Raw genomic sequence first — 16,052 nt, forward strand, 5'->3', positions numbered from 1 at the left:
GGTCGCATATGGCGGGTGGCGTGGTAGCTGGGGGTGGCCCCGACAGGCAGCAGGCAGCACTGCTGGGCCTAGAAGCTTTAGGGGGGGGGGGGTCGGGCCTGGCAGGCTTTTGCAAAGTGGCCCTTCTTCCCACAGCTGTAACAGGTCGCGTTCCGTGCTGGGCAGCGTTGTCGGGGGTGATTATTCTGGCCGCAGAAGTAGCACCTCGGGCCTCAGGCGTTGGCGGCTGGTGCGCGGCGCAGGCTTGCATCGCACCCGGGTTGGCTGATGGCTGCGCGCACGAGACCCACGAGGGTGCCGCGCGGTCGGAGGTGTAGGCCCCCATGTTCTGGGAGCCCCATGTTCTGGGAGGCTATCTCCAGTGAGTTGGAGAGCTGGACTGTCGCTGGGAGGCCAAGTGTCCCCCCTTCTAATAATCGTTGGCGGATATAGTTCGAGTGCATGCCCGCGACATAGGCGTCCCTGATCAGCAGCTCCGCGTGCTGGGTAGCCAATATCGCCCGGCAGTCACAGTTTCGACAGAGGATGAGCAAGGCACACTGGAATTCCACGAGTGAGTACCGAGGGTGTTGGCGTCTCGTGGCAAGGAGGTGTCTGGCATATACCTGGTTAACGGATTTCATGCATTGTCCTTTGAGCAGCGTTATCGCCTCCGCATACGAGGGGGCGTCCCTGAGGAGGTTAAAGACTCTTGGGCTCACCCGTGTGTGGAGGACCTGCTTGTGAAGTCTTCGTTGAAAGATGCGAGGTACACCTCGAAGCAGCTTAGCCAGTGTTCAAAAGTCTCTGTAGCGTCAGCTGCTTGTGGGTCCAGTTCCAGGCGATCGGGCTTGAGTGAGGAGTTCATCTTAGAAGTTTAGTGTATTAAATTGATACACCATCAATAATACACGACGAGTTGATAAAGTTAACTGAGGCTTTAATACACCAACCAGGAAGCCTCCTGCCTCTGGGCCCGAACTGGGGCCGGAGGCGGAGACTAGCCACCTTTATACAGAAGCCCCGAGGGGAGGAGCCACAGGCGGAGCCAGCCTGGACAAGCCCAGGCATGTATGATACAGTACGGTTCAGACAATACAATCACGTGGTTTACCACATTCACCCCCTGTTTAAAAAAAAGTCCGGCGGGGGTGAATCCCGGTTCACGACCGAATCGGGGGCGGAGCCGCTTTCACGATGTTCCGCCCCCTCCGAAGCGGCCTATTCGGAGGGTACACTGCTACCCGTTTCCACGCCCGCAGGGCGTTGCCTGAGGCCCGCCCCCCCCCGATGCTCCGCCCCCGACCGACGGCGTCGGTCACATGTGGTCTCGTCCGGCAGGAACTGGGCGCGGCGGCTGCGGACTCAGTCCAGCGCCGCCACAGCCGGGGGGAGGGTCAATCTGCGGGCAGGGGAGGGGCATTATTCGGGGCTAGGGGTACTGTAGGGGGGTGGTGGTCCGGGGCGTGTGAGCTGGCCAAAGTGGGGCGGGCACTATTTTGCGGGCCGGCCATTCTCCGGGCCCCGACGGGCCGAGTGGCCGTCCATTTTTGGCCAGCCCCGCCGGCGTGAATTACTCACCTCACGCACGGCGGGACCTGGCAGGGAAGTCGGCGTGGGCGGTCCTCGGGCGGGGGGGGGGATCTGTCCCCAGGGGGCCCCCACGGTGGCCTGGCCCGCCGATTGGGGGGCGGACTTGTTCCGAGGGGACAATTCTTTCTTCCGCGCCGGGCCCCTGTAGGGCTCCACCATGTTGCCCGGGGGCCGGCATGGAGAAGAGAACCCCCGCGCATGCGCGGAATTACACCGGCAGTTCCGCGCATGTGCGGACGCAGGCCAGCCCCTCCGCCGTCCAACAAGCTTCCGAAAATGCAGAGAATTACGCACTTTCGGGGGCTGTTGACGCCGGAGCGGTTGCTGCCGGTTTTCCCAGGGCGTGGGGGACTTAGTCCCCAGAAGGGAGAATCCCGGCCAGAGATTGCGAGACAGGGGCGAAATTCTCCGGAAACGGCGCGATGTCCGCCGACTGGCGCCCAAAACGGCGCAAATCAGTCGGGCACCACGCCACCCCAAAGGTGCGGAATGCTCCGCATCATTGGGGGCCGAGCCCCAACCTTAAGGGGCTAGGTCGGCGCCGGACGAATTTCCGCCCCGCCAGCTGGCGGAAAATTCCTTTGGTGCCCCGCCAGCTGGCGCGGAAATGACATCTCTGGGCGGCACATGAGCGGGAGCGTTAGCGGCCGCTGACGGCATTCCCGCGCATGTGCATTGGAGGGAGTCTCATCCGCCTCTGCCATGGTGGAGACCGTGACGAAGGCGGAAGGAAAAGAGTGCCCCCATGGCACAGGCCCGTCCGCTGATCGGTGGGCCCCGATCGCGGGCCAGGCCACCGTGGGGGCACCCCCCGGGGCCAGATCGCCCCGCGCCCCCCCCCAGGACCCCGGAGCCCGCCTGCGCCGCCTTGTCCCGCCGGTAAGGTAGGTGGTTTAATCCACGCCGGCGGGACAGGCATTTTAGTGGCGGGACTTCGGCCCATCCGGGCCGGAGAATCGCGCGAGGGGGCCCGTCAACCGGCGTGGCGCGATTCCCGCCCCCGCCGAATATCCGGTGCCGGAGACTTCGGCAACCGGCGGGGGCGGGATTCACGCCAGCCCCCGGCGATTCTCCGACCTGGCGGGGGGTCGGAAAATCTCGCACCTGATCCTTGATCAAAGCTGAAATTAACTGTGCACAGTCGTGGGACACAGAGAGTGACACAAGCTGACAGAGAGCGAGAGAGAGAGCTAGACAGAAAGATAGGGAGGCAGATCTAGAGAGACAGAGACAGTGAGTGAGAGAAAGTGAGAGTGTGGGATTGAGAGCGACAGAGAGAGAGACACACACAATGTCAGAGAGACAGAGAGGGAGAGAGTGTGGGATTGAGAGCGACAGAGAGACAGAGACACACACAATGTCAGAGAGACAGAGAGGGAGAGAGTGTGGGATTGAGAGCGACAGAGAGACAGAGACACACACAATGTCAGAGAGACAGAGAGGGAGAGAGTGTGGGATTGAGAGCGACAGACAGAGAGAGACACACACAATGTCAGAGAGGCAGAGAGGGAGAGAGTGTGGGATTGAGAATGACAGACAGAGAGAGACACACAATGTCAGAGAGACAGAGAGGGAGAGAGTGTGGGATTGAGAGCGACAGAGAGAGAGAGACACACACAATGTCAGAGAGAGACAGAGGGAGAGAGTGTGGGATTGAGAGCGACAGACAGAGAGAGACACACACACACAATGTCAGAGAGGGAGAGAGTGTGGGATTGAGAGCGACAGATAGAGAGAGAGACACACACAATGTCAGAGAGACAGAGAGGGAGAGAGTGTGGGATTGAGAGCGACAGAGAGAGAGAGACATACACAATGTCAGAGAGAGACAGAGGGAGAGAGTGTGGGATTGAGAGCGACAGACAGAGAGAGACACACACACAATGTCAGAGAGACAGAGAGGGAGAGAGTGTGGGATTGAGAGCGACAGACAGAGAGAGACACACACAATGTCAGAGAGAGAGAGAGGGAGAGAGTGTGAGATTGAGTGCGACAGTCAGAGAGAGACACACACACACTGTCAGAGAGACAGAGTGGGAGAGAGTGTGGGATTGAGAGTGACAGAGAGAGAGACACACAGTGTCAGAGAGACAGAGAGGGAGCAAGTGTGGGATTGAGAGCGACAGAGAGAGACACACACAATGTCAGAGAGAGAGAGGGAGAGAGTGTGGGATTGAGAGCGACAGAGAGAGACACACACACACTGTCAGAGAGACAGAGTGGGAGAGAGTGTGGGATTGAGAGTGACAGAGAGAGAGACACACAGTGTCAGAGAGACAGAGAGGGAGCAAGTGTGGGATTGAGAGCGACAGAGAGAGACACACACAATGTCAGAGAGAGAGAGGGAGAGAGTGTGGGATTGAGAGCGACAGAGAGAGAGACACACACAATGTCAGAGAGACAGAGAGGGAGAGAGTGTGGGATTGAGAGCGACAGACAGAGAGAGACACACACAATGTCAGAGAGAGAGAGAGGGAGAGAGTGTGGGATTGAGAGCGACAGAGAGAGAGAGACACACACACAATGTCAGAGAGAGAGAGAGGGAGAGAGTGTGGGATTGAGAGCGACAGACAGAGAGACACACACACAATGTCAGAGACACAGAGAGGGAGAGAGTGTGGGATTGAGAGTGACAGAGAGAGAGAGACACACACAATGTCAGAGAGACAGCGAGGGAGAGAGTGTGGGATTGAGAGCGACAGAGAGAGAGAGAGACACACAATGTCAGAGAGACAGAGAGGGAGAGAGTGTGGGATTGAGAGTGACAGAGAGAGAGAGACACACACACAATGTCAGAGAGAGCGAGAGGGAGAGAATGTGGGATTGAGAGTGACAGAGAGAGAGACACACAGTGTCAGAGGGAGAGAGAGGGAGAGAGTGTGGGATTGAGAGCGACAGAGAGAGAGACACACAGTGTCAGAGGGAGAGAGAGGGAGAGAGTGTGGGATTGAGAGCGACAGAGAGAGAGAGACACACAATGTCAGAGAGAGAGAGAGGGAGAGAGTGTGGGATTGAGAGTGACAGAGAGAGAGACACACAGTGTCAGAGGGAGAGAGAGGGAGAGAGTGTGGGATTGAGAGCGACAGAGAGAGAGACACACAGTGTCAGAGGGAGAGAGAGGGAGAGAGTGTGGGATTGAGAGCGACAGAGAGAGAGAGACACACAGTGTCAGAGGGAGAGAGAGGGAGAGAGTGTGGGATTGAGAGCGACAGAGAGAGAGACACACACACAATGTCAGAGAGACAGAGAGGGAGAGAGTGTGGGATTGAGAGCGACAGACAGAGAGAGACACACACACAATGTCAGAGAGACAGAGAGGGAGAGAGTGTGGGATTGAGAGCGACAGACAGAGAGAGACACACAATGTCAGAGAGAGAGAGGGAGTGAGTGTGGGATTGAGAGTGACAGAGAGAGAGACACACAGTGTCAGAGGGAGAGAGAGGGAGAGAGTGTGGGATTGAGAGCGACAGAGAGAGAGACACACAGTGTCAGAGGGAGAGAGAGGGAGAGAGTGTGGGATTGAGAGCGACAGAGAGAGAGAGACACACAGTGTCAGAGGGAGAGAGAGGGAGAGAGTGTGGGATTGAGAGCGACAGAGAGAGAGACACACAGTGTCAGAGAGACAGAGAGGGAGAGAGTGTGGGATTGAGAGCGACAGAGAGAGAGACACACACACAATGTCAGAGAGAGAGAGAGGGAGAGAGTGTGGGATTGAGAGCGACAGAGAGAGAGACACACACACAATGTCAGAGAGACAGAGAGGGAGAGAGTGTGGGATTGAGAGCGACAGACAGAGAGAGACACACACACAATGTCAGAGAGACAGAGAGGGAGAGAGTGTGGGATTGAGAGCGACAGACAGAGAGAGACACACACACAATGTCAGAGAGACAGAGAGGGAGAGAGTGTGGGATTGAGAGCGACAGACAGAGAGAGACACACACAATGTCAGAGAGAGAGAGAGGGAGAGAGTGTGGGATTGAGAGCGACAGAGAGAGAGAGATACACACAATGTCAGAGAGACAGAGAGGGAGAGAGTGTGGGATTGAGAGTGACAGACAGAGAGAGACACACACAATGTCAGAGAGAGAGAGAGGGAGAGAGTGTGGGATTGAGAGCGACAGAGAGAGAGAGATACACACAATGTCAGAGAGACAGAGAGGGAGAGAGTGTGGGATTGAGAGCGACAGAGAGAGACACACATACAATGTCAGAGAGAGAGAGAGGGAGAGAGTGTGGGATTGAGAGTGACAGAGAGAGAGACACACAGTGTCAGAGGGAGAGAGAGGAAGAGAGTGTGGGATTGAGAGCGACAGAGAGAGAGACACACAGTGTCAGAGGGAGAGAGAGGGAGAGAGTGTGGGATTGAGAGCGACAGAGAGAGAGAGACACACAATGTCAGAGAGAGAGAGAGGGAGAGAGTGTGGGATTGAGAGTGACAGAGAGAGAGACACACAGTGTCAGAGGGAGAGAGAGGGAGAGAGTGTGGGATTGAGAGCGACAGAGAGAGAGACACACAGTGTCAGAGGGAGAGAGAGGGAGAGAGTGTGGGATTGAGAGCGACAGAGAGAGAGAGACACACAGTGTCAGAGGGAGAGAGAGGGAGAGAGTGTGGGATTGAGAGCGACAGAGAGAGAGACACACACACAATGTCAGAGAGACAGAGAGGGAGAGAGTGTGGGATTGAGAGCGACAGACAGAGAGAGACACACACACAATGTCAGAGAGACAGAGAGGGAGAGAGTGTGGGATTGAGAGCGACAGACAGAGAGAGACACACAATGTCAGAGAGAGAGAGAGGGAGTGAGTGTGGGATTGAGAGTGACAGAGAGAGAGACACACAGTGTCAGAGGGAGAGAGAGGGAGAGAGTGTGGGATTGAGAGCGACAGAGAGAGAGACACACAGTGTCAGAGGGAGAGAGAGGGAGAGAGTGTGGGATTGAGAGCGACAGAGAGAGAGAGACACACAGTGTCAGAGGGAGAGAGAGGGAGAGAGTGTGGGATTGAGAGCGACAGAGAGAGAGACACACACACAATGTCAGAGAGACAGAGAGGGAGAGAGTGTGGGATTGAGAGCGACAGACAGAGAGAGACACACACACAATGTCAGAGAGACAGAGAGGGAGAGAGTGTGGGATTGAGAGCGACAGACAGAGAGAGACACACACACAATGTCAGAGAGACAGAGAGGGAGAGAGTGTGGGATTGAGAGCGACAGACAGAGAGAGACACACACAATGTCAGAGAGAGAGAGAGGGAGAGAGTGTGGGATTGAGAGCGACAGAGAGAGAGAGATACACACAATGTCAGAGAGACAGAGAGGGAGAGAGTGTGGGATTGAGAGTGACAGACAGAGAGAGACACACACAATGTCAGAGAGAGAGAGAGGGAGAGAGTGTGGGATTGAGAGCGACAGAGAGAGAGAGATACACACAATGTCAGAGAGACAGAGAGGGAGAGAGTGTGGGATTGAGAGCGACAGAGAGAGACACACACACAATGTCAGAGAGAGAGAGAGGGAGAGAGTGTGGGATTGAGAGCGACAGAGAGAGAGACACACAGTGTCAGAGGGAGAGAGAGGGAGAGAGTGTGGGATTGAGAGCGACAGAGAGAGAGACACACAGTGTCAGAGGGAGAGAGAGGGAGAGAGTGTGGGATTGAGAGCGACAGACAGAGAGAGACACACACAATGTCAGAGAGAGAGAGAGGGAGAGAGTGTGGGATTGAGAGTGACAGAGAGAGAGACACACAGTGTCAGAGAGACAGAGAGGGAGAGAGTGTGGGATTGAGAGCGACAGAGAGAGAGACACACACACAATGTCAGAGAGAGAGAGAGGGAGAGAGTGTGGGATTGAGAGCGACAGAGAGAGAGACACACAGTGTCAGAGAGACAGAGAGGGAGAGAGTGTGGGATTGAGAGCGACAGAGAGAGAGAGACACACACAATGTCAGAGAGAGAGAGAGGGAGAGAGTGTGGGATTGAGAGCGACAGAGAGAGAGAGACACACACAGTGTCAGAGAGACAGAGAGGCAGAGAGTGTGGGATTGAGAGCGACAGAGAGACAGAGACACACACAATGTCAGAGAGAGACAGAGAGGGAGAGAGTGTGGGATTGAGAGCGACAGAGAGAGAGAGACACACACAGTGTCTGAGGGAGAGAGAGGGAGAGAGTGTGGGATTGAGAGTGACAGAGAGAGAGACACACAGTGTCAGAGAGACAGAGAGGGAGAGAGTGTGGGATTGAGAGCGACAGAGAGAGAGAGACACACACAATGTCAGAGAGAGAGAGAGGGAGAGAGTGTGGGATTGAGAGCGACAGAGAGAGAGAGACACACACACAATGTCAGAGAGACAGAGAGGGAGAGAGTGTGGGATTGAGAGCGACAGACAGAGAGAGACACACACAATGTCAGAGAGACAGAGAGGGAGAGAGTGTGGGATTGAGAGCGACAGAGAGAGAGAGACACACACACAATGTCAGAGAGAGAGAGAGGGAGAGAGTGTGGGATTGAGAGCGACAGACAGAGAGAGACACACACAATGTCAGAGAGACAGAGAGGGAGAGAGTGTGGGATTGAGAGCGACAGAGAGAGAGAGACACACACACAATGTCAGAGAGAGAGAGAGGGAGAGAGTGTGGGATTGAGAGCGACAGAGAGAGACACACACACAATGTCAGAGAGAGAGAGAGGGAGAGAGTGTGGGATTGAGAGCGACAGAGAGAGAGACACACAGTGTCAGAGGGAGAGAGAGGGAGAGAGTGTGGGATTGAGAGCGACAGACAGAGAGAGACACACTCACAATGTCAGAGAGACAGAGAGGGAGAGAGTGTGGGATTGAGAGCGACAGAGAGAGAGAGAGACACACAATGTCTGAGGGACAGAGAGGGAGAGAGTGTGGGATTGAGAGCGACAGACAGAGAGAGACACACACAATGTCAGAGAGAGAGAGAGGGAGAGAGTGTGGGATTGAGAGTGACAGAGAGAGAGACACACAGTGTCAGAGAGACAGAGAGGGAGAGAGTGTGGGATTGAGAGCGACAGAGAGAGAGAGACACACACAATGTCAGAGAGAGAGAGAGGGTGAGAGTGTGGGATTGAGAGCGACAGAGAGAGACACACACAATGTCAGAGAGACAGAGAGGGAGAGAGTGTGGGATTGAGAGCGACAGACAGAGAGAGACACACACAATGTCAGAGAGACAGAGAGGGAGAGAGTGTGGGATTGCGAGCGACAGAGAGAGAGAGACACACACAATGTCGGAGAGGGGCAGAGGGAAGTGGGCAGAGCAAGGCAAGGTCCTCTTTAAGTCAGTAACTCTCCAGCAGTAATCGATAAGCCTCTGCCCAGAAACCCACCACAAGTTCCGCTCCGAGAGATGATCGATATGGAAGTGGTCTCATTAGGCAAGAGATCCATTAGCAGTAGTTGGGGGGCGGGGGGGGGTTGGCGTAGGGACTAGGCAGCTTCACTAAAACATCCTGAAAGGTCTACTAATGGACCGGGAGGCGTCGCCGGGTCAGCAGTGTACATGCAAGTGATGCCAGTGTTCAAACAAGCGGGAAAGCTTGGGGTGGGGGTTGGGAGAGGGGGGTGGGGGGAGGAAACATGGTCGCCACCTGGGGGACAATTCCTGGGATTTTATTCTGGCCTCCGCACATCCCCGGTGAGAGAGCCCACCCGGGCAGAGGTCAGGCCGAGGGTCTCACCACCCCACCTCTTTCCCGTCGCCACGGTTCCAGACTCTGAGTCAGAATGTCGTGGATGCGAGATCAGCCCCTCCCCAGAAACCCGAACCCTCCAGGGCTGAAACTCCTGTGGCAGGGCCAGTACTGATGGAGTGCTGCACTGTCAGAGGGTCAGTACTGAGGGAGTGCTGCACTGTCAGAGGGTCAGTACTGAGGGAGAGCCGCACTGTCAGAGGGTCAGTACTGAGGGAGTGCCGCACTGTCAGAGGGTCAGTACTGAGGGAGCACCGCACTGTCAGAGGGTCAGTACTGAGGGAGTGCTGCACTGTCAGAGGGTCAGTACTGAGGGTGTGCTGCACTGTCAGAGAGTCAGTACTGAGGGAGTGCCGCACTGTCAGAGGGTCAGTACTGAGGGAGTGCTGCACTGTCAGAGGGTCAGTACTGAGGGAGTGCCGCACTGTCAGAGGGTCAGTACTGAGGGAGTGCTGCACTGTCAGAGGGTCAGTACTGAGGGAGTGCCGCACTGTCAGAGGGTCAGTACTGAGGGAGTGCTGCACTGTCTGAGGGTCAGTACTGAGGGAGTGCTGCACTGTCAGAGGGTCAGTACTGAGGGAGTGCTGCACTGTCAGAGGGTCAGTACTGAGGGAGTGCTGCACTGTCAGAGGGTCAGTACTGAGGGAGTGCCGCACTGTCAGAGGGTCAGTACTGAGGGAGTGCCGCACTGTCTGAGGGTCAGTACTGAGGGAGTGCTGCACTGTCAGAGGGTCAGTACTGAGGGAGTGCTGCACTGTCAGAGGGTCAGTACTGAGGGAGTGCTGCACTGTCAGAGGGTCAGTACTGAGGGAGTGCCGCACTGTCAGAGGGTCAGTACTGAGGGAGTGCTGCACTGTCAGAGGGTCAGTACTGAGGGAGTGCTGCACTGTCAGGGTCAGTACTGAGGGAGTGCCGCACTGTCAGAGGGTCAGTACTGAGGGAGTGCTGCACTGTCAGAGGGTCAGTACTGAGGGAGTGCTGCACTGTCAAGAGGGTCAGTACTGAGGGAGTGCTGCACTGTCAGAGTGTCAGTACTGAGGGAGTGCTGCACTGTCAGGGTCAGTACTGAGGGAGTGCCGCACTGTCAGAGGGTCAGTACTGAGGGGGTGCCGCACTGTCAGAGGGTCAGTACTGAGGGAGTGCTGCACTGTCAGAGGGTCAGTACTGAGGGAGTGCTGCACAGTCAGAGGGTCAGTACTGAGGGAGCGCTGCACTGTCAGGGTCAGTACTGAGGGGGTGCTGCACTGTCAGAGGGTCAGTACTGAGGGAGTGCCGCATTGTCAGAGGGTCAGTACTGAGGGAGTGCCGCACTGTCAGAGGGTCAGTACTGAGGGAGTGCTGCACTGTCAGAGGGTCAGTACTGAGGGAGTGCCGCACTGTCAGAGGGTCAGTACTGACGGAGTGCTGCACTGTCAGAGGGTCAGTACTGAGGGAGTGCTGCACTGTCAGAGGGTCAATACTGAGGGAGTGCTGCACAGTCAGAGGGTCAGTACTGACGGAGTGCTGTACTGTCAGGGGGTCAGTACTGAGGGAGTGCAGCACTGTCAGAGGGTCAGTACTGAGGGAGTGCTGCACTGTCAGAGGGTCAGTACTGAGGGAGTGCCGCACTGTCAGAGGGTCAGTACTGAGGGAGTGCCGCATTATCAGAGGGTCAGTACTGAGGGAGTGCAGCACTGTCAGAGGGTCAGTCCTGAGGGAGTGCCACTCTGTCAGAGGGTCAGTACTGAGGGAGTGCCGCACTGTCAGAGGGTCAGTACTGAGGGAGTGCCGCACTGTCAGAGGGTCAGTACTGAGGGAGTGCAGCACTGTCAGAGGGTCAGTACTGAGGGAGTGCAGCACTGTCAGAGGGTCAGTCCTGAGGGAGTGCTGCACTGTCAGAGGGTCAGTACTGAGGGAGTGCAGCACTGTCAGAGGGTCAGTCCTGAGGGAGTGCCACTCTGTCAGAGGGTCAGTACTGAGGGAGTGCCGCACTGTCAGAGGATCAGTACTGAGGGCGTGCTGCACTGTCAGAGGGTCAGTACTGAGGGAGTGCCGCACTGTCAGAGGGTCAGTACTGAGGGAGGGCAGCACTGTCAGAGTGTCAGTACTGAGGGAGTGCTGCACTGTCGGAGGGTCAGTATTGAGGGAGTGCTGCACTATCAGAGGGTCCGTACTGAGGGAGTGCCGCACTGTCAGAGGGTCAGTACTGAGGGAATGCTGCACTGTCAGAGGGTCAGTATTGAGGGAGTGCTGCACTGTCAGAGGGTCAGTACTGAGGGAATGCTGCACTGTCAGAGGGTCAGTACTGAGGGAGTGCTGCACTGTCAGAGGGTCAGCACTGAGGGAGTGCCGCACTGTCAGAGGGTCAGTACTGAGGGAATGCTGCACTGTCAGAGGGTCAGTATTGAGGGAGTGCCGCACTGTCAGAGGGTCAGTGCTGAGGGAGTGCCGTATGTCAGAGGGTCAGTACTGAGGGAGTGCTGCACTGTCAGAGGGTCAGTGCTGAGGGAGTGCCGCATGTCAGAGGGTCAGTACTGAGGGAGTGCCGCACTGTCAGAGGGTCAGTACTGAGGGAGTGCCGCACTGTCAGAGGGTCAGTACTGAGGGAGTGCCGCTCTGTCAGAGGGTCAGTACTGAGGGAGTGCTGCACTGTCAGAGGGTCAGTACTGAGGGAGGGCTGCACTGTCAGAGGGTCAGTACTGAGGGAGTGCCGCACTGTCAGAGGGTCAGTACTGAGGGAGTGCTGCACTGTCAGAGGGTCAGTATTGAGGGAGTGCCGCACTGTCAGAGGGTCAGCACTGAGGGAGTGCCGCACTGTCAGAGGGTCAGTACTGAGGGAGTGCTGCACTGTCAGAGGGTCAGTACTGAGGGAGTGCTGCACTGTCAGAGGGTCAGCACTGAGGGAGTGCCGCACTGTCAGAGGGTCAGTACTGAGGGAATGCTGCACTGTCAGAGGGTCAGTATTGAGGGAGTGCCGCACTGTCAGAGGGTCAGTGCTGAGGGAGTGCCGTATGTCAGAGGGTCAGTACTGAGGGAGTGCTGCACTGTCAGAGGGTCAGTGCTGAGGGAGTGCCGCATGTCAGAGGGTCAGTACTGAGGGAGTGCCGCACTGTCAGAGGGTCAGTACTGAGGGAGTGCCGCACTGTCAGAGGGTCAGTACTGAGGGAGTGCCGCTCTGTCAGAGGGTCAGTACTGAGGGAGTGCTGCACTGTCAGAGGGTCAGTACTGAGGGAGGGCTGCACTGTCAGAGGGTCAGTACTGAGGGAGTGCCGCACTGTCAGAGGGTCAGTACTGAGGGAGTGCTGCACTGTCAGAGGGTCAGTATTGAGGGAGTGCCGCACTGTCAGAGGGTCAGTACTGAGGGAATGCTGCACTGTCAGAGGGTCAGTATTGAGGGAGTGCTGCACGGTCAGAGGGTCAGTACTGAGGGAGTGCCGCACTGTCAGAGGGTCAGTACTGAGGGAGTGCCGCACTGTCAGAGCGTCAGTGCTGAGGGAGTGACGCATGTCAGAGGGTCAGTACTGAGGGAGTGCTGCACTGTCAGAGGGTCAGTACTGAGGGAGGGCTGCAATGTCAGAGGGTCAGTACTGAGGGAGTGCTGTACTGTCAGATGGTCAGTACTGAGGGAAGACCGCACTGTCAGAGGGTCAGTACTGAGGGAGTGCTGCACTGTCAGAGGGTCAGTACTGAGGGAGTGCCGCACTGTCCGAGGGTCAGTACTGAGGGAGCCCGCACTGTCAGAGGGTCAGTACTGAGGGAGCGCCGCACTGTCAGAGGGTCAGTACTGAGGGAGTGCTGCACTGTCAGAGGGTCAGTACTGAGGGAGTGCAGCACTGTCAGAGGGTCAGTACTGGGGGAGCGCCGCACTGTCAGAAGGGTCAGTCCTGAGGGAGTGCAGCACTGTCAGAGGGTCAGTACTGAGGGAGTGCAGCACTGTCAGAGGGTCAGTACTGGGGGAGTGCCGCACTGTCAGAGGGTCAGTACTGAGGGAGTGCCGCACTGTCAGAGGGTCAGCACTGAGGGAGGGCTGCACTGTCGGAGGGTCAGTGCTGAGGGAATGCTGCACTGTCAGAGGGTCAGTACTGAGGGAGTGCCGCACTGTCAGAGGGTCAGTGCTGAGGGAGTGCTGCACTGTCAGAGGGTCAGTACTAAGGGAGGGCAGCACTGACAGAGGGTGAGTATTGAGGGAGTGCCGCACTGTCAGAGGGTCAGTACTGAGGGAGGGCTGCACTGTCAGAGGGTCAGTACTGAGGGAGGGCTGCACGGTCAGAGGGTCAGTACTGAGGGAGTGCCGCACTGTCAGAGGGTCAGTACTGAGGGAGTGCCGCACTGTCAGAGGGTCAGCACTGAGGGAGGGCTGCACTGTCGGAGGGTCAGTGCTGAGGGAATGCTGCACTGTCAGAGGGTCAGTACTGAGGGAGTGCCGCACTGTCAGAGGGTCAGTGCTGAGGGAGTGCCGCATGTCAGAGGGTCAGTACTGAGGGAGTGCTGCACTGTCAGAGGGTCAGTATTGAGGGAGTGCCGCACTGTCAGAGGGTCAGTACTGAGGGAGTGCCGCACTGTCAGAGGGTCAGTACTGAGGGAGTGCCGCACTGTCAGAGGGTCAGTACTGAGGGAGTGCCGCTCTGTCAGAGGGTCAGTACTGAGGGAGTGCTGCACTGTCAGAGGGTCAGTACTGAGGGAGTGCTGTACTGTCAGATGGTCAGTACTGAGGGAAGACCGCACTGTCAGAGGGTCAGTACTGAGGGAGTGCTGCACTGTCAGAGGGTCAGTACTGAGGGAGTGCCGCACTGTCAGAGGGTCAGTACTGAGGGAGCCCGCACTGTCAGAGGGTCAGTACTGAGGGAGCGCCGCACTGTCAGAGGGTCAGTACTGAGGGAGTGCTGCACTGTCAGAGGGTCAGTACTGAGGGAGTGCAGCACGGTCAGAGGGTCAGTACTGGGGGAGCGCCGCACTGTCAGAGGGTCAGTACTGAGGGAGTGCAGCACTGTCAGAGGGTCAGTACTGGGGGAGTGCCGCACTGTCAGAGGGTCAGTACTGAGGGAGTGCTGCACTGTCAGAGGTTCAGTACTGAGTGAGTGCCGCACTGTCAGAGGGTCAGTACTGAGGGAGTGCTGCACTGTCAGAGGGTCAGTACTGAGGGAGGGCAGCACTGTCAGAGGGTGAGTATTGAGGGAGTGCCGCACTGTCAGAGGGTCAGTACTGAGGGAGGGCTGCACTGTCAGAGGGTCAGTACTGAGGGAGTGCTGCATGTCAGAGAGTCAGTACTGAGGGAGTGCTGCACTGTCAGAGGGTCAGTACTGAGGGAGTGCCGCACTGTCAGAGGGTCAGTACTGACGGAGGGCTGCACGGTCAGAGGGTCAGTACTGAGGGAGTGCCGCACTGTCAGAGGGTCAGTACTGAGGGAGTGCCGCAATGTCAGAGGGTCAGTGCTGAGGGAGTGCCGCATGTCAGAGGGTCAGTACTGAGGGAGTGCTGCACTGTCAGTGGGTCAGTACTGAGGGAGGGCTGCAATGTCAGAGGGTCAGTACTGAGGGAGTGCTGTACTGTCAGATGGTCAATACTGAGGGAAGACCGCACTGTCAGAGGGTCAGTACTGAGGGAGTGCTGCACTGTCAGAGGGTCAGTACTGAGGGAGTGCCGCACTGTCCGAGGGTCAGTACTGAGGGAGCCCGCACTGTCAGAGGGTCAGTACTGAGGGAGCGCCGCACTGTCAGAGGGTCAGTACTGAGGGAGTGCTGCACTGTCAGAGGGTCAGTACTGAGGGAGTGCAGCACTGTCAGAGGGTCAGTACTGGGGGAGCGCCGCACTGTCAGAAGGGTCAGTACTGAGGGAGTGCAGCACTGTCAGAGGGTCAGTACTGAGGGAGTGCAGCACTGTCAGAGGGTCAGTACTGGGGGAGTGCCGCACTGTCAGAGGGTCAGTACTGAGGGAGTGCTGCAGTGTCAGAGGTTCAGTACTGAGTGAGTGCCGCACTGTCAGAGGATCAGTACTGAGGGAGTGCTGCACTGTCAGAGGGTCAGTACTAAGGGAGGGCAGCACTGTCAGAGGGTGAGTATTGAGGGAGTGCCGCACTGTCAGAGGGTCAGTACTGAGGGAGGGCTGCACTGTCAGAGGGTCAGTACTGAGGGAGGGCTGCACGGTCAGAGGGTCAGTACTGAGGGAGTGCCGCACTGTCAGAGGGTCAGTACTGAGGGAGTGCCGCACTGTCAGAGGGTCAGCACTGAGGGAGGGCTGCACTGTCGGAGGGTCAGTGCTGAGGGAATGCTGCACTGTCAGAGGGTCAGTACTGAGGGAGTGCCGCACTGTCAGAGGGTCAGTGCTGAGGGAGTGCCGCATGTCAGAGGGTCAGTACTGAGGGAGTGCTGCACTGTCAGAGGGTCAGTATTGAGGGAGTGCCGCACTGTCAGAGGGTCAGTACTGAGGGAGTGCCGCACTGTCAGAGGGTCAGTACTGAGTGAGTGCCGCACTGTCAGAGGGTCAGTACTGAGGGAGTGCCGCTCTGTCAGAGGGTCAGTACTGAGGGAGTGCTGCACTGTCAGTGGGTCAGTACTGAGGGAGGGCTGCACTGTCAGAGTGTCAGTAATGAGGGAGTGCCGCACTGTCAGAGGGTCAGTACTGAGGGAGTGCTGCACTGTCAGAGGGTCAGAATTGAGGGAGTGCCGCACTGTCAGAGGGTCAGTACTGAGGGAATGCTGCACTGTCAGAGGGTCAGTATTGAGGGACTGCTGCACGGTCAGAGGGTCAGTACTGAGGGAGTGCTGCACTGTCAGAGGGTC

The sequence above is a fragment of the Scyliorhinus torazame genome, chromosome 5, assembly GCF_047496885.1.
Source record: "Scyliorhinus torazame isolate Kashiwa2021f chromosome 5, sScyTor2.1, whole genome shotgun sequence".
NCBI lineage: Eukaryota > Metazoa > Chordata > Chondrichthyes > Carcharhiniformes > Scyliorhinidae > Scyliorhinus > Scyliorhinus torazame.